The sequence below is a fragment of the Macrobrachium rosenbergii genome, chromosome 6 (assembly GCF_040412425.1).
Source record: "Macrobrachium rosenbergii isolate ZJJX-2024 chromosome 6, ASM4041242v1, whole genome shotgun sequence".
Lineage (NCBI taxonomy): Eukaryota > Metazoa > Arthropoda > Malacostraca > Decapoda > Palaemonidae > Macrobrachium > Macrobrachium rosenbergii.
The window spans coordinates 25449148-25469147 of record NC_089746.1 but is presented as its reverse complement, the minus strand read 5'-3'; the positions used below and the strand labels follow the sequence as shown (position 1 = coordinate 25469147).

The 20000-nt window shown below is 35.2% G+C and overlaps 1 long non-coding RNA gene across 1 annotated transcript in view; it reads left to right on the top strand.

The window, feature by feature from the left end:
• LOC136839758 (uncharacterized) overlaps positions 1-20000 on the top strand; it is a 291965-nt gene that overhangs the window by 163113 nt on the left and 108852 nt on the right. The gene's annotated exons all lie outside the window — the stretch shown is intronic.

The window sequence follows — 20000 nt, the reverse complement described above, 5'->3', positions numbered from 1 at the left end:
TTCAGATAAAGTTTTGCATAATATTATCTGTATACCTTGTCATGGCCGATGAACACGTCGTCAGATTTAATACCCGAAAAGAAAAAATTCCGAACACTTTATCGACCTACAGCGTTAAAAGATGGTGTCTTCTATCTTCTTGCTGTTGAGTATAAATAGTAGACTTGGCTGCAAAATGGCGATTGCAATTAGGATTTCAAATAACAAGATCATAAATGATTTATTTACATTTTGTTTTTCTAATAATTTGTCAAGTATTAGAATGTTTGTGATAAAACTTGGTAGACAGGGCTTCAGACTTGTTTGTCAGATGTGTGTTCTCCCCACCTTACAATTTTTCCCCAGAAATATTTGTCAGACGCTGTTTGTGACGGCCTTTAACATTGTTATAAAAGGTAACTGAATTATGTGATTACTTTATAAAGAAACATTTTTGTTCCCTGGGTAAACAATTACCACAGAAAGTTACTGAATTACGAGAGACAAAACAAAAATACTCCAATAGAATGAAAGTTTAAAATAAATGTTTTCTAAAACTCTCAAAGTATTTACATTGGAAATCTCGAAGTATTTTCCACTTGTTTAATCACAAAGACGAAACCGTAATGTAAAATATTTCAGAAAATAAACAAGTAAAAAATGCGCCGAAGTTTCTTTGGCACAATCGATTTTCTGTACAGCGTATAATGCTGTATGAAACTCTCAGCCACGGCCCGGTGGTGGCCTGTGTTGTTGGCACCTATAATGGTGCCAGACGTACGATCATGGCTAACTTTAACCTTAAATAAAATAAAAACTACGGTGGCTAAAGGGCTGCAATTTGGTATGTTTGATGAATGGAGGGTGGATAATCAACATACCAATTTGCAGCCCTTAGCCTCCTCGGTAGTTTTTAAGATCTGAGGACGGACAGAAAGAGTGCTGACGGACAGACAAATAGCCATCTCAGTAGTTTTCTTTGACAGAAAACTGAAATTAATTAGCTGAGTCTGAATTTTAAGTAAAGGAATTAAAGCATTATAATATAACTGTCCTACTGAACATCACAGTTCTGATAATGGTCATTATGTAAACTACAGCAGGTATTTCCATGAAGCAGAAAGGACAAATAAAAAAGGAAAAGAAGAGACTTTGGGAACCAAATAAAAATCTTGCTCTCTTCCTCTTTCGGGATAAAAAAAAAAGCTAATGAAACAAGGTTATTTTCCAGGCCATCTTAAAAGTTAAGCGACCATTACAACAGACAGATAATTACCACAACTTTCAACTGTTGTCTAATAGCTTGAGTCTCTCTCTCTCTCTCTCTCTCTCTCTCTCTCTCTCTCTCTCTCTCTCTCTCTCTCTCTCTCTCTCTCTCTCTCTCACGGAGGTTTTCAAGGAATGATAAAAGATGAGCATATATTTGTTTAATGCAAATAAGGAATAATTTTTTTCCCAGTTTCACCATTAACGGTTCATTGTATGGAAATTGCATAAGACACTTGTTCATAAATGTTCACCTTTCCTTCATGAATTTTAAATAAGTATTATACATCACATAGCATGCTAACATAAAATAGTATCTAAACAAAAACACACACACACACTGTGTATATATATATATATATATATATATATATATATATATATATATATATATATATATATATATATATATATATAATAGGAACACACATATATATATTTGTGTGTGGTGTGAAGACAGACATATATATGTCTCATTTTCCAAATGAGCATTATCATTTCAGCTACGTGGTGTTCGCGGAATGCCGACCCTAAGTGCGGCTGGCCTTCGGAATAAATGGCAAAATTTCCCAGAATTCGGTAACATTAAGCCTTTAAAACCCGCAATGATTACGATCCTTCTCTTATATGAGGTCTCGGCCAGATTTATGACGGGGCTTTTAAAAGAATGGGATAAATGATGGCCCATTGTCCTCCTTGCATTTATTTTTGGGAGGAGAAGGACGAGTGAGCGGCCTATCATCCGCCTCCGTCTTGTATGTCAGGTATTTGTGCATGTTTGTGTATAAGTATGTAGTCTACGTGTATGTTCATGAATAAGTTTGCTGTATACATCTATTTTAATGCATGTGTGCAGAGTACATGTACAGTATATTTATTTGTCTTGTATACGTCTATGTTAATATATATGTGTTGTATGTATGCTTTGCTTTCTTGCGTACAAGTGTGTAGTATACACGCATGATCATGTGTATATGTGTATTACACGTGTTTGTTAATGTAAATTGTGCAGATATATACATATGCATTGGAGCGTAATATGAGTCTCCCTTGGTATAAGTGTGTATAATACATGAATGTTTATGTCTAAATGTACAACACACATGCATGTGTATGTATAGCTGTGCAGTATATAAACATCACCCAAGTATACACTTAGGTTTATATATTTGTATTTTTCGACGGTATGCTTATTCCACGAATGCGATGATAATGTAAATATAATACAGTTCTGTAATGTTCGTCACAGTAGTAATTTAAGAATAACCGTTAATATCTAACTCTTCTATGATAATATCTCTAAGGACTGCTGTGATTCAATCAGCGACGTCTTTGGAACCCAGCGTAAACAACAGAATGAGCATTAAGACAAATGAAATCAAACAATTATAGATGAAATAAATTTTCCCAAATCAACCTCCGTAATATCTATGAAAATTGATCATGAAATAACTCCAATTAAACTGAGGCGAAACTGCCTCCGAATTTGTCAACTAAATCACAGCAATTTGACCAAGTCCTCAGACAATGGCAATTGCACGTTCTGAATTTTCTCTCCCGTAATAACTCCCATTTAACAAATTGGGTAAAATTTGATCAAAGGCGATGTACCAAAATAGCTGCGGAATATTTCATTCATGAACGAAGTCATTGTTCTCATTTTCTTTCAGACTGACAATAAGATCAGCATGGCTTTCTTTTATCATTAATCATTTGGAAGGAGTCCTTCTTTTATGGCAGTGTTATTGGAAGCAATTGTTACTTCAAATGCATTCAGCTTACACACATTCTTCTATTACACCTAATTCATTCTTCTCGTCAGCAGGTGGCTGGTATAATACATTAACAGAGGACACGGAAAAGTTAAGTATATCTTAGTTTAACCAGACCACTGAGCTGATTAACAGCTCAACTAGGGCTGGCCCGAAGGATTAGATTTATTTTACGTGGCTAAGAACTAATTGGTTACCTAGCAACGGGACCTACAGCTTATTGCGGAATCCGAACCACATTATAGCGAGAAAAGAATTTCTATCACCAGAACTAAATTCCTCTTAATCTTCATTGGTCGGTCGGAGATTCGAACTCGCGGCAAAGTCCACCCTCTCCTAACAGTTGATTCCTAGTGCAACTGACAGGTTTTCCTCTTGTTACACCTTGCAGACCTTCTTACTCTCAGTTTCCCTTTCAGCGCTGAAAGACCTCACAGGTCCCAGTGCTTGTTCTCTCTCTGATATTCTGCCGCCGTTGTTCATTTTTAAACACCAGTGTGAGACACCAGCAGAAACCCCCTAACCTCCCCAGTGAACATTAACCCAAGAAATGCGATTCATACTAAAATAAATTATTTTTATGAATAATAAACGGAGAGTTTTGCAATTACTATTAAGGTAATTTCCGGCCTGGGCTACTAAATACATTTATGCAGTTTCTAGTAATTAATTGATACACTGCGAATCATGGAAAGTACCACGTATGTGTAAAACATTTTTTGTAGGGGCAAGTAGCTATGAATTAGTAGTTTGTTTCTAAATATATATACCAGCATAAATATTTTTTTGTCATATAGTTGGAAATAATCGTAAAATAAATTCATTGCAAAATTATTAGGCACAGCTCAATCAGCGTGCTGTAAACAGGAAATTACATCACACACAGACCAACCATATTCTTCTGAATTCAGTCATCCATGATGAGTTTATTGCTAAAATAAGCATTTACTGCATTTCATAAGAAATTGCTTAAGAGTTTCCCCGCTCAGCAACACAGCTATCTGATTTCGAGGCTTTGATACCGTTCCAAATTTGGTTACTAAAATTATCTGCTCTTGCGTACTGAATAATGTCGAGGTGAATTCTAGGTCATATTGCAGCGTATCTGCATAGATGTTGGAAAAGTTCATTCATTTAAAGTTCTCCTTCATATTGCCCTTTGACCAAACTTGGTCGAACTCATTAGTTTCTCTTTGCTGAGAGATTGCTTGACCTAGTTCAGATGACTCCATTTCATTTGCTTTCAGCCAGTCGTGTACAAAACATTCAGGGGCAGCGCTGTTAATTACAAATTGCTTTTTAAAATCCTGCTGATATTTAAAATGTCAGTAGAGTTCAGAGAATTTTGTATCGTATATTTTGCTTGTCGCCTACAGATTTTTAATAGGCTTAACAATGATGGCAGATATTCACGCGTTCAATAATTTGTTAAGATGGTAAAATTTAATGGAACAATTTTGCATTGTTGGTAAAAAAACTTACATTCATAAATACCTACATCTATATATTTTCCTACATTCATAAATACCTACATCTATATATTTTCCTAAGTATTCTTGAATATGCACATACATACTTAGCCATGAGTATGGAGGGTTGGGTAGAGCTCTCGGCTAGCGCGCTGTTGGCCCAGCGTTCGACTCTCCGACCGGCCAGTGAAGAATTAGAGGAATTGATTTTTGGTCACGTTGCTAGGTAACCAGTTGGTTCTTAGCCACGTGAAATAAATCTAATCCTTCGGGCCAGCCCCAGGAGAGCTGTTAATCAGCTCAGTGGTCTGGTTAAACTAAGATGTATTTAGCTTAATGAGTATACAAATAGGCTTACAGTGCGATAACAACATTGCTTTCTGATACTTATTCAACTTCAAAAGAGATTCCATTTGATAAACATACAAGGAAAAGGACTATATATATTATATATATATATATGTGTGTGTGTGTGTGTGTGTGTATGTGTATGTGTGCGTGTGTTTGTGTATTTGTTGGTGTTTAATAGTACGAGTGCAAATGCGAAAATGAACAGAGATTTTATTGAATGTAATCATTAGCACAAGGTTTACTTTCTTGGGCTATAATTTACACTGAACCATTTCTTAGAGAAGACGTGTCCCTTCGTATGCTTTCCAGTAGTCCCTGGGTTTGACTTGGATAGCTATATAACCATGCATTAGTACCTTTTTTCCCTAGTAATATTGCATCTCGCAGTTTGGTTGGGATCAGTCCATGAAGTAACCCCAGGACGATAATGAAACGTAACGATGCAGTGAAACAAAATCTCCCTCAGCTGCCTCCCATGAAGCAAAATAGGTTCATCTGATATTGTCGTTTACGTGCTAACGGAACTTCTTTTATTAATTATACTTACTACGGAAAATGTTAGTCATGGAAAGGTCTCTGTCACAACTTTTCATTGTAGGTCCTTACCTACTTCCATTTTGGGTTCACTGTATCATTGGTCATTAGAAATTCGCAACTAGATTTTTGGTATGCCAAAGGGAAGCTAACTATTTATATCTTTGTCTGCAAGAATTGGAGTTTTCTTCCTCAACACATATGGGGAAAATTGCTTCTTTCCCAGTAATGAACTATAGAGGTTTTGTGTTAAAGTAAACCCCGATTTGTTACGTGCCTCGGTTACCTTCGACCAGAAACAGAAAGCAAATATAGGTAACTTGTTCCCTCGTATAATACTGTAGTAGCCCACCTTTAAGCATTACTCTGGCATTTTGATCCCCTTTTGTAAAAGCACAAAAAGTCTTTTAACGAATGGATCATAAAGGAGAAATCGAATAAAACAACATTCTGTCTGTTAATGTTAAGAAGATACCAAATGCCTAACGAAAATGACTACATTTGGATAATCCCTTTGCCGGATCTCAGCCTAAAAGGTAGCATCCATATTCGAGCCCTTAATCATATGCGCTGCATCTCTCTTTCATCATTAAATATTTTAATCAATGTCAGTTAAGTAATAAATGGTTGGAGGAGATTACTCCTAATTTTTTAACGCCGCGTCCTCCATAATTTGATTTCCCCTCTGCTAAATTTCTGAGTCAGCTTAATATAATAAAGCGTTTTCATGAGGAGTATAGAATGAAAGGTCATCCATTACTGAAGTAGAAATATTAATTATATACAATTGTAAAATCTTTTCTGACATGCATGCAAGACTCATCTGGATTAATAGATTAATAGTCAAATACTGTGAAGAGGACAACGCTTTCATAAAGTGTACATTTATCCAGTTATCCATTTATTTATACAAGAATGTACGCATGCATTTTCTAGAAATATATACATATATATATATATATATATATATATATATATATATATATATATATATATATATATATATATATATATATATATATAATACACACATACGTGCATACATACATACATATATGTATGTATATATTTATATACACTATATATATATATATATATATATATATATATATATATATATATATATATATTTTATATATATACATATGTGTGTGTGTGTCTATATTTTTATATATATATATATATATATATATATATATATATATATATATATATAAATAATAATGTGTGTATATGAATTTTTATCACTTATGCACCTTGGTGTTGTCAAATTAGAAAGTATTAAGTCACGAATATCGTTCAAAATCGAATTTACCATACTTTGGGAATACCTCACACAATTTAGATAAAGCCTAGTTTTAAGGTACGGGGTGCTTTGTCTCTACAGCATTAATGCTGGACACCTGACGGATGGCCTAGATTAAAATTCAGTTGATAACGACAAGGGTAATTGGCCTTAGTTAGCTAGGAACTGCTCACTAAAAGAAATGGGTAACCTTTAGTGCAGTTTACCAACAAATCCTCTGTGGATTCTACCACATGATACGAGCACCGGAATTTCACAGATGCCCTTTGAGTCGACCGCAGCTGTAGGCGAAGTTGATGACGCTGGTTTGCTTACAGAATGCCTTATTCCCGTAGATTCTGTGTCGTTCTGTTACTATTCAACAGCAGGACTTCAGTATGAATGGGTTCGTCAAACGATGACGCTGTCTATTTAGAAATCTGCTCTCGTGCATTACACAGTGTTGCTCAATTTGACGCCCTTGCAGGGCACCTGATATCTTTCTTGCTACACCCGTTCTGTGGCTTACATTTTAATCCATACCACCGCCATAAACAGTATTTGCTCCTATATATACTTATTAGTCAACCAATTCCGGCTTTTCCCCTCCACCTTCCTACCCTCGATTCACTTTTATAACTTAATTCTTGTTGACATTTAGTTTGAACTTTCTCCCCTTGCAAATACCCTCAAAGTCTGTAGCTCCCCCTCGCTATAACGTTCAACGCTTAATCATCTGCAATTATCTGCCTTTTCTAGATTACCTTTCCAACCCTCCTTTTAATCTATGAATTTACCCCTGCTTCTCTTTCCTCTTGATAAGCGGAACCCTTTCTCTACGAATGGAACAACCTTCAATTTTTTGTTTTACATAATAAGAATTATTATTATACATGCCACACTATTTCATACTTCCCAAATGTGATCTCGAGCTTTTGTCTCTCGCATCGACATATTTTGAAAAATAAAAATTTCTCAAGAATCTATGAGAGTCCATTTTCACATTCAAATTGCTCCAGTGTATTCACCCTTCTCTATTAAATTCCACTTCAGTGTGACAAGAATTACTCTTTATGAACCTTGGTCTTTCATTCTCGGCTTTTACTGGCTGCTGTAAATATATCTACTATTATTATCGTCTCCACTATGCTTAATATCATCATTATCTCCCTTGGTTCTCCAGAATAAACCAAGTAACCGTATATTAAGAATAGTACGCTTGTGTACGTATATGAATCCTTCCATGTTTTGTGTTTGATAACACTAGAATAATCGACAAATTCACCAAATTCACTCTTTGTCTGCACTTTTCATGTAAAAACCTTGCCTCTTCACTTTGTTTTCTTTGCTAGTCATGTCATTCGGATATCTCCCATCAAATACATTACCGAACTACGGAAAAATTTTTCTTCTCAAGTGTACAACACCTACGTATGTTCAGAACCCAGTGACTAAATGTCTCGCTTTCAGTAAGAGCTTTAGAAAAGAGAGAAATAAAAAAGCTGCCAACTCCATGCTCTCAGCAACCTGAAGACATACATAACTCAGGGAAGCGAGAATGCTATTAATTCCCAGGATTTTATAGGGACAGTAATTGAATTCCGCCACTTGAAAAAATGCAGGTGCCCCAAATCGTAAAAAAAAAGGATGAAAGCGAACCTCGTAACATGGCCATTGATCCTCAAAGGAATGTTAATGCTAACAAGTTTGGAAACTGTTTTGCGATTAACTTGTTAACACAAACTTAGGAAAGGAAGTTGAGGGTGTGTTATATCATTGTGGGAAATTGATGAGATTCTGAAAGTTACACAGAAAGGAGAGGAGATTGTATGTGGGCGTGTGACAGAGATAGAGAGATCACCTACTTTTTAAAAGACAGACGTTACATGTAGAATGAAGCATTCTTTTTCACTGTAAAAGAGAGAGAGAGAGAGAGAGAGAGAGAGAGAGAGAGAGAGAGAGAGAGAGAGATTATATGTTATGAAAATGTTCATAACAGGCGACATTTAGAGGAAGGGAATCTTATCCAACCTAAGCGAAAGAGAGAGAGAGAGAGAGAGAGAGAGAGAGAGAGAGAGAGAGAGAGAGAGAGAGAGAGAGTTTATATGTTATGAAAATGTTCATAACAGGCGACATTTAGAGGAAGAGAATCTGATCCAACCTAAGAGAGAGAGAGAGAGAGAGAGAGAGAGAGAGAGAGAGAGAGAGAGAGAGAGAGAGAGAGAAATATTTTAAGAAAATTTTCATAATGAACGACGTTTAGAGCAAGGAAATGTTATCCAACGAGAGAGAGAGAGAGAGAGAGAGAGAGAGAGAGAGAGAGAGAGAGAGAGAGAGAGAGAGAGAGAGAGATTATATTTTATGAGCATTTTCATAACAGACGATATTTAGAGCAAGGGAATCTTATCCACCGTAAGCTAGAGAGAGAGAGAGAGAGAGAGTGATTATATATTATGAAAATGTTCATAACAGGTGACATTTAGAGCATGGGAATCTTATCCAACCTAAGCGAGAGAGAGAGAGAGAGAGAGAGAATTATATTTTATAAAAATTTTCATAAACAGTATTGAGAGCAAGGGAATATTATCCAGCGTAAGAGAGAGAGAGAGAGAGAGAGAGAGAGAGAGAGAGAGAGAGAGAGAGAGATTATATTTTATGAAAATTTTCATAAACGACTTTGAGAGCAAGGGACTCTTATACAGCGTAAGAGAGAGAGAGAGGTTAGTGGAGACGTATGTAAACAAAACGAAGAGATCGTTACAACTTAATTATCGTAAATGCATAAAGCCTATGTTCTGTTTAAGAGAACGCAACGCACTATCAGAAAATCAGCGTTGAAACAGACCACAAGAGCGATATGAAGGACGGATGGACATACAAACAGGCTGATGGGTCCATAGGCAAGGTAGTAAAAGGTGACGTTTTGAAAACACTGGATCGATTTGTGGACGAATGGGAATGGAGTTGTGTTTGTGGAGGAAAGCAGGACGTTCTGTACATGAATAATTCAGAAAACTACAGAACTTTGAGCGTTAATGCTACTGTATTTTTAGATACCCTGAATGACCGTGCTCACCTAATGATGCTCATTATGTTAATTTTATTCATACCATTTTGAGCAAATAAGGTCTATGGATCCGGGATGATATTTTTCATATTTATTCGTAAGAAAGAATAAAATATTGACGTGTTGCAGCGTCAGGTCGACTATTATTCAAAGGAAAGATCTAAAACTGGACCGTTCATTATCCTGGAAAGAAGAGGGAAAATCAAGGTCGTTCTGTAGGTTTAAAACAATTAGATCGTTATCTAGGAGATTTAAAAAAGGACTAAAGTTTTCGCAGCGCCGGTTATAAGTTTCATATAAAACTGATAAATTTCAGGGTACTTTTTCAAAACAGAAATTTGTTTTCAGTGCTTAGAGGCACGTGAAATCATGTGTGATGCCTTTCTAATGATATATTAGGTATGCTCAGTAAAGAGGTTCCTTGACAGTTATTCTCGCAGACGTATAATACATTTATAAATAACATAATGGCCAAAAAAAAGCATCTTACGTAATGCGCTTACAGTGAACAAAAATATTTAACAAACAACTCATCACTGCGTTCACTGCCATATAGCCTAACATTGGAATCAGAATATATCTCTTTGAGATGATAATGACAATAATGGTCAAGAAATCTGATACCTTTCTAGAAGACAACTTTTTACCTCTTTCAGAATATTGTACTTATGAAATTTAAGGTTTGATGAAAACGAAAATAAAAAGATACCGAAGACACGTGGTTTTTCAGAATTTTAAACTATTTTTTTAAGCTTCAGCATATCACGAAGCATGATTTGGCATTCTTGTTCAAAAGAATTTATCACAGAAGAAAATCATGACATTTTGGATTTTCTTTAGTTTTCCTGTACTATGCAGAACTGAGTTGCATCGATTACCTTATAGGTAGATCAATAGATAGATGCAAGACACGGACGAGCTAGGAATCTGAAATAGGAAAATTCTCTGGGAAAGTCAAAGATAAATGACATTTTTTAGGAAATCCAAAATGATGATGATCACTTTATAATGATTGTTAAAGTAATTTTATGCATATCCAATCAGATGAAGGACACGAAATATGGTTAGCATACATATGATATAAAGTAGTAACTGAAGACGATTCAAGGATCTTAATTAATGAGTCCGTTGATGATGTCATTTGTTGGTCAGTCCATAGAAAACGTATCAACAATTTTAGAATATTAAGTAGCTGTTATCCCCCAACAGGATATTTATTATAACAATTATTGCTTCAATTATTTTGCCATGAAATATTTGTTATTATCATTTATATAAGTGAAAAAACTAATATCGTGAAAAATAACCTGGCACAGAAAGATAGTTGAAACAGAGCGTTCATAACTTTAGGTTATTTTCAAGATTAAGTAGAGCACACGAACTCGGTACTATTTTTGTCTCACACAAGGCAGTTGTAACTGACTGTGTCATCATAACCAAAAAATCCTCTTTTTGACGTGCATGGGTTGCACATTTCAAGGACTTTCAGTGAAGAAGATTTGTCAGTGTTGTGATCTACTTGCATTTCCTGAACAATTTTCTTGTATAGTTTATCGGAAGTAGTTGCGCAACTAACTGTAAATATATATAACAAAAAGCAAAATCAATATCAATTTCGCTAAATATTTTCTTAGTTTAACATGGCTCTTTAAGCTAATTCAGTGATAGTTCATTATAAATGAATCGTCATAAAATGTTAACCTTATACACATTAAATTATAATTTTCTTGTTAGGACGAAAAAGTCAGTTACAGTGGGCAAGGCAAATAAAAATATTGCTTTTTTTTATTTGAACTCAGAAAACACATTGATTTTTTATTTCACCAGTGATGATTTCGGTTATTGGTTATCTGCATTAATAAATGTTTCAGAAAATAGGATGGTATTTAATCTTCCACACGGTGGGTGAAAAAATAATGAGAAAAAATTATGAAAGCGCAACTGTAAGCACTGTCTTTTAGAAACTGTATATATTTACTTTTGTGGTCAAAATAATAGTATTTAGTCTTGTTGTTCGTTAAAGTTTGCAGAAAGTAGTAAATAGTCTTAGAATGGAAAATATAAATGATAATAATGGTGAAATAATGGTAAAAAAAATCACGAAGAAACTAAGAGCGCTTTTATGAAATTGTTCGATGCACAGATAAAAAATGAAAGAGGGCGGGACCACGCCAAATATTTTTGTTCTCTCTTGAAAACAAGGATTCTTCACACGAGAAAATTTGAGAGAGTCCCGGAGGTCTGATTGCACTATGGGGTAATGCATACCTAATGTCCTAGGACTCAAAAACACGCGCGCGCATACACAGACACACACGCAGAGAGAGAGAGAGAGAGAGAGAGAGAGAGAGAGAGAGAGAGAGAGATATCTTTTTTAAAGAACTTAACGGGTATACAAAATTATTACAAATTATTACAAAATAATGCAGTGAAACCCAAGATCAATGTAGTTACCTGACAACTTTCAGAAAATGAACTTGCCGACGAAATAATGAAAATTCCAAGATGAAACAGGTATCTGAAATGAATATTAAAATCAGAGGTATATAACTTAGATTTTTTACGATATGTGAACGTTGCTGTCTGGCATGGAATATACAACTTCAAAGCTTTCACAAGAGAAAGGAAGGCAAGAGGGAGAAAGTCACAGAGAAAATCTGATGACGTTGGCTGAAGATCGGAAGATGAAGTGGAGGAAATTGAGACCGAAACTCCTCCTCATGTAGCGGATATTGCAGACCTATTTCAAAACTCCGTCGTTTGACACCCTGTCTGAGCTTACCTGCTCAGCCCCCGGGGAAAATACCAACAAATTTGTAGGTTACTTGTGTTTTCACATCACCGTGTCTATCTGTTTTTCTCGGGTAAAACATTTTTGCACCTATGCAAATATCTTCTGGGTTTCATTAACAGATCGCTTGTATATTAATTATCGCTACAGATTTTGATTCTTCAAAGTAGCGTCTATTTCAATTATTTCTATTTTTATTCATTCCATTTTATAATTGAAGAAATTTTTTTTATTACATTCTCCTTCAGTAGAAAGGGGACTTCACAGTAAATTTTAGTATGGGGGTTCGGGGGGCGGCTTGCGGGGAGTGGGGATTACACGAAGGTAGAACTAATAAAGTCTAAAAAAGTCCTCCATTTTAGGTAATGAAATTTCTTGTTGAGTTGAAGGTATACTAACATATTACAACAATGTCGCTTCTATAAGAAAGGTATTTTTTCATGTAATTTCTTCCTGTTCAGTTTTCCTTTAACTGCTATTCAGTGGATCGCTCTCCACGTCATCTTCCGTCATTTATATAGATTTTTTTTCTGTAAAAGAAAACTATTGTGCCAGCTTTGTCTGTCCGTCCGCACTTTTTTCTGTCCGCGCTCGTGTTTTAAAAACTACTGAGGCCAGAGGGCTGCAAATTGCTATGTTGATCATTCACCCTCCAATCATCAAGCATACCAAATTGCAGCTCTCTAGCCTCAGTAGTTTTTTTTATTGTATTTAAGATTAAAGTTAGCAATAATCTTGCTTCTGGCAACGATATACGGTATGCCACCACCAGGCCGTTGTTAAAGTTTCATGGGCTGCGGCTCATACAGCATGATACTGAGACCACAGAAAAATAGATTTATTTCCGGTGGCCTTGATTACGCTGTAGCGGCTATACTGAAAACTCGATTGTGCCGAAGAAACTTAGACGCATTTTTTACTTTTTTCCTTTATTTTTAATCTCACATATCATCCATCTTTTATGTCAGCGCCAGTATTCGTATCAGTCACTTTGCTATAGCAAGAACTATCTATATATTTTTTAACTGATATTTCGTTGAAAATATGCCATCAGGTCTTGCATCTTATAATTCTGCAAAAAATTTTGGCTTATTTTTAGATCTTATTTCCCACATACGCACCAAAATTTACATTATCTCTCTCTCCCTCTCTCTCTCTCACAGTCAAAACACATTAGGTATGCATGGACCCAAAGCGCAAAATGAATCGTAGAAAGATTTAATTAGCTTATATGACCTCTTCTCAAACATATTTTCTTCTACTTTGTTTGAGTGTCAGATCGTTCCCCAACAATAATTCGTAGTTTTAATTTTTTGAACTACAGAAAAATTCGATTGGTAATATTAATGTTACCTTTTGCACATATTTTCTTCTAAGTGTCAGATCGTTCAACAATAATTCGTAGTTTTAATTTTTTGAACTTTACAGAAAAATTCGATTGGTAATATTAATGTTACCTTTTGCACTAAAGATCAAATACTTAACGCTTTACGAAAAAAAATACTTGTTATGAATCCCATATGCTTGCTATTATTCACTTTATTTTGACATGCAGCCGTATTTCCTTTCAGTTAATTTTTCTTCTCATAATATTTTCTGCCAAAACGCGTTGGGAAAAAACTTCTAGCAGAATTCTTTAAAAAAAAAAAAAAAGCTGTGGGAGTGGAAATTTTAACTTTTCAATGGTTTTATCAGTAGCTGATACAATCAAATTCGTGGTCTCCTAACACCACGGGGGAAAAAAAAAGAGACTGTGCAATAGCTTGTGCATACAAATAATACCTGTCCTCACTCACCTCGTAAAAGGGAGGTAAAACGGACAAAACTTGCGAAATAAACTTTTTTTATGTTTTTAGTACAAGAAATTTGCCGTTCGTTCACAGTGTTTTCACCTTTTCTTCGAGAGGCAGTTGCAGTAATATTGGTAATAATCCAGATAATGTTACAGAGATATATCGCTGAAGTGGTAATACGAAAATACACTTTTAAGTAAAACAAATAATTGCTACCATCAAATGTCATTTAAATGCATTATTTTGGAAGGCAATTATTAACGTAAGAAATAACTTCAGGTGGTTCTGAATTTCTTTTGTTTGTACCCTAAATACATTTTGTGCACTATTTTTTTGTGTTAAATCCTATTTATTTTGATATGTTAGTAATTGGTTTCGTGTCCATTAAATTCAGCCTGTCATTTTTCTGTGTGAGAATCATAAAAGGAAAAGTTAAATATACTCGTACAAACTGTTCTCCATGACACGTAATTTACTTATGTTTTGAAAGCTGGTTAGATTGAACTCTCTTCATTTTGACAGTTTGAGAACAGAACATTATCAGCAAGCAACGTTTGGTCTTTATTCATAGCTTTGGATTGAAAAGATATGACGTCTCATCCAATTTTTCATACGTATCTGCGTTTTTGTATACCGTTCTTATCATCATAATTTTCTATTTGATAGCTGCATCATATCGGCAAAACAGTAGAATTACTGAAAATTACTGTCGTCCTTAATCACAACGCTTGTGCAAAACAATGGGTTGACGTCTCGTCTTAATGTCCATGTGTATGTTGTTATTTTTTATCAATGCTATTTTAGCGAAAAGGAAAAGGATAATCAACATGTAAAAATCATGGTTATTAATGAAGCTGGGATGAAAATTAGACATAACACATCCTAGTACTCATTTGCCATGCTTTATCCAAATATGTGTTTTTAAAGAAAGTGAACGTAATTATCTGCATCTTACATCTAAGGTTTTGTATCAGTCAAGATAAAAAGAAATCAGTTAATTCCAAACCTGATATTTATGCACTCAGACTTTTTTCTTTGTTCTTCTCATAGCACTTTTAATGAACTCAGCACTTTAACAAGTGCAATTAGGGCTATTCGTAATGCTGAAGTGAAAGAACGACTGTGCCTCCCATCCTAATATTCATCACGGGCAAACAAGTGGTAAAATCACGAAAGGGGGCAGTAAAGCCCAGTCACAAGGGACAGATATGGAGGTTAGGGTATACAAAGGAAGGGGTAGGGAGTAGGGCTTTGCTCCGCAAAGTTAAATATACCTTAGTTTAACCAGACCACTGAGCTGTTTAACAGCTCTCCTATGGCTGGCCCGAAGGATTAGATTTATTTTACGTGGCTAAGAACCAACTGGTTACTTAGCAACGGGACCTACAGCTTATTGTAGAATCCGAACCACATTATACAGAGAAATGAATTTCTGTCACCAGAAATAAATTCCTCTAATTCTTCATCAGTCGGTCGGAGAGTCGAACGCTTGGCCAACAGCGTGCTAGCCGAGAGCTCTACCCACCCCACCAATGAAGAACTAATCTGATAAGTTATGATGAAAGCGAAAAGTAGGAGTCTTTCATCAGTCAGCATAAAAAGCGAGTGCCATTATAATACTCCCTCCCCACCCCTTCCCTTGTATCCCCTGACCTCCATCTCTGTCTCTTGTGGCGGCCTTTACTACCTCTTTTGTGCTTTCATTCCTTTTTTGAGATGGCAACGCTCTAGATCGAGAAAAATGCGGTAACAAAGAATGCGGATTATAACTCGCCAAACAGATCACCAATTTTAATTGAAAATACGAAATATTGAACCACTCTTCGCCAGAAGATTACTTATGTTATTTCAGCAACGATCTTCTTATGAATATTGAAAAGGCCGGTAAACACTAGGTTTAATTTTTATATTTGTTCTTCATTATTTACGGAAGTGAGAGTTATATATACTCAATTTAATTATCCGGTTCTTATATTTAAAGCATAAATCCAAAAATAAACAAGTAATTTAGGTTTTAGTTATAGTTTTGTTAGACCTACGTGGCTTCTTCGTTATTATATTCAGCTCAGCTCGTTTGCTGCATAATTATAGAATAATTATATATAATATATATATATATATATATATATAATATACTGTATATATATATACATACATATATATATATATATATATATATATATATATATATATATATATATATATATATATATATTATGTGTGTGTGTGTGTTGTGTTTTGTGTGTGCTAATTTTGAATTTGGCATAGGTCAACGATGAAACTTTATAATTTTTAATTAAAAATAGTAAAATAAAACTTGTTAGCACATTAAGAAAACCCATCTCTTCGAATGAATGAGCTGAGCTACCTGAGCAAAAATTTAGTTTTGGTGGCTAGTATGGCACGGCTGTATCTTTTATTATTTTATTAGAATACGAGCTCTCAGAAAAACTAAGTATCAAGGCTGTATCTTTTCCCTTTATTGCTCCATAGTTATATTAGATCCATCACCAACCTACCTGCTACCACATCCCCTGAACACCAAAAATCGATATCTGGATCTCCGGAACGGCTGAACGGATTTCGATGAAATTTGGCACGATTAGAGACCTTAGTGGGAAACATCTAAAGCCAAAGTTTTATCCCGATCGGTTGAATATTTTTAGTTATAAAGGCCAATGGGGGTTTTTGTGTACTCCAGGTGGCTGGGTTTTACCAACCTCGATGATATTCGGTTAGCACTGCAGTTTCGATGAAAGTGAATATAATCATTAATATCATGATTTCTGAGTTATTCCAAATGAGAGAGTGATAGTGTCCTCATATATAACCTTTTTCCTAGTTTAAATTGACTCTGCTTTTTGTTAGAAAGTGACCAAATGAATTGATGCTGTAAATTCCGAATTATTCATTATTTGGGAATGGATAAATTACGTTTCGTATTATGCTAATATATGTTTGTTTATTTTCAAGACTGAACTCTGTAGTTTGGGAGGAAAGATAAAAATCAGTAACATAATACTTTCCGGTTTATTCAATAAACACTGGACGATGTCAGCATTATGAATTACAAAGACACTGCAGATGGCCGAGTTACAAAGTTAAACCATGCCCCAGATGATAGTTATAAAAGCCGTGGAATAATGCCTGATGCCCCAGATGGCCGAGTTATAAAAGCCGTGGAATAATGCCTGATGCCCTAGATGGCCGCATATCCCCTTACGGCTCTGTTGCTGCCCGGATCTGGTCCGACAAGGCCTTAGTGATGATGGTTGCCATTTCTGATTTTGAAAACGCGCTGCAGGAGCTTCCAAAACGCACCAGAAACGAGCTAAATCCTTTCTTAGGAGCGCTATAAAAGGCGCTAGGATATTTTGAAATGCTAAAAAATGATAAACTTTAAATTTACAGTTTTCAATTAAGACTCAGATTAAAATGTTCTTAAACACTGGTTTTTATTTAATCATATTTCTATATCGAGTGGATAAGAAATTGTTCATCGATAGAGAGCATAGTTTGGGAAAAAGAGAGAAAGACCGGTCTTCTATAGTAAAACAGTGATAATGCGGAAATTGTTTCAATACAGAAGGGCAAAAGACTCTGAAAGGCAGTCAGTTTAACATATTTTATGGTATCAGCTGGAAAAGCGCTATATTTGTCTAAAAGGCGTCAAATAACGCGGCCGCGCCCGATAAAAAAAAAAAAAAAAACGCGCTAGACTGTCCAGAAACGCGCTAGATCTAGCGCGAAACGCGCTGAAATGGCAACTCACCCCGTCGCAGAGACGCTGGTGAAAAGGTGCGTTGTAAATTCAGAAGTACCGGATGGTGCACCGTATGGTAATGTTCATACACGTCTTATTTTTTTATCGTGGGGGTGGGGGGGAGAAAATGGAGGATTATATGAAGGAAAAAAATGGAGGAAATAAATTTAAAAATGAAGGACGTAAAGGAGGATATGAGGGAGGACATGAAGAACAGGAAAGAGGTTATGAAGTAGAAAATGAAAGAGGACATGAAGAAAAACTGAAGGAGGAAATAGTGAAAAAATGGAGGACGTAAATGACAACATGAAGAAGGAAATGAAGAATGTGAGAAAGGTTATGAAGGAAAGAAAGAAGGAGGATGTGAAGGAGAAAATTAATGAAGATTTGAAGGAATAGCTTAAGGACGTAAAGGAGGGTATACGAAGTAGGAAATGAAAACGTGAAAGAGATTACGAAGGAGAAAATGAATGAGGATATGAAAAAAATAAAGGACATAAACACATGAAAGACAGAATAAAGGATGGCACGAGAGAAAAATGAAGGAAGGCATGAAGGAGACCACGAAGGAACTGCTGAAGGATGCCATGAAGGAGAAAATAAAGCCAGGAATGAGAGTGAAACATTTGCTCCCCGGAGAAGTCGAGGATGCGTGAGAAATAAGCTTATTATCCCCCCGTAAGTTTTAACTAAGTAGACTCAAGCTCCTCTTAATCTTTATTAAATTAGGAAAAGGTAAAAATATTACAGATTAATCGAAAAGTAAAAAAAAAAAAAAATACTTGTGCTGGCAATCAAGGCTTATTCGCATTTGAAATTGAGCAAAGGAATAGGCGGATGGGAACGTGGGCATTGGGTGAGAATAAATTATGATAATAAATGAAGGTAATTATGCAAAAGACTAATAATAGCATATACCATGCATATGGAACCTAATCCATAGATATATAATAATAATAATAATAATAATAATAATAATAATAATAATAATAATATAATAATAATGAGGTGATGATGAGGACGATGACGCTGATAATAACAGCGTATTAAATAATTAAAGTGTTATTATTATAAATGATAATTCTCAGCAGATTACGGATGCTGTTTCTGCCTGACGTATATTCGCTATCCATGACTTCAAAACCACGCCATAAAACCTGATATATAGGTTTAATAAGCGCCTAAATAGTGCAGTATTGACTGAAGGCCGGTATATTCGAAGAAAATGACGTCATTATCTAAGACGAGTGATAATGAATGCATAAGAAGACGAGGAAACTATTGCAAGTGTAAGGAAGGTTGACAGAATACTGAGGAGCTTGTTTGTCATGCAGGTGTGGGGCTGAAGAAGACTTGCTCACGAGATTCATCCTCGAGTCAGTCGATAAAACTCGGAAGTGGAAGTGACTAATGTGTTGAGTTTCTTCTAGAAGCAACGACTTATCATTTTCATAAATGAATCAAATAAACTTTTTCTTAAAATTATTATATGAATAATCAAATTCAGTTTTCAACAAAGAAGTACGTTTGAATTATGAGCAGAGCAATATTCCAGGAAAAAAATTCTTTGTTTCTAACAAAAAAAAAAAAAGTCTTTGTTCCTAAAAGTCTGCCAGTGCCATTCGAACAGGTAATAATTCTTAGAGCGAAATGGTGTGAGCCATTCCCAATATCCAGCTGCCAAAAATGACGCTTAAAATCGGAGAAAAATTCATTATTTTGAAATATTTCTCCAAATTAATGAAAAAGTGAGGAAATCTGCGAATAAAACCAATTTTAAGAAGAGGGGACATTGATTTTTTGGTACAACTTTTTAGGACATTCTTCAGAAATCAGCAATTATAATGAGAAAAATTATATTCATGGAAAGAATGCATATCCAGTAATGCAAGTCTCGGACAAGTATAACCCCATTTAAAGAAACCTGGCG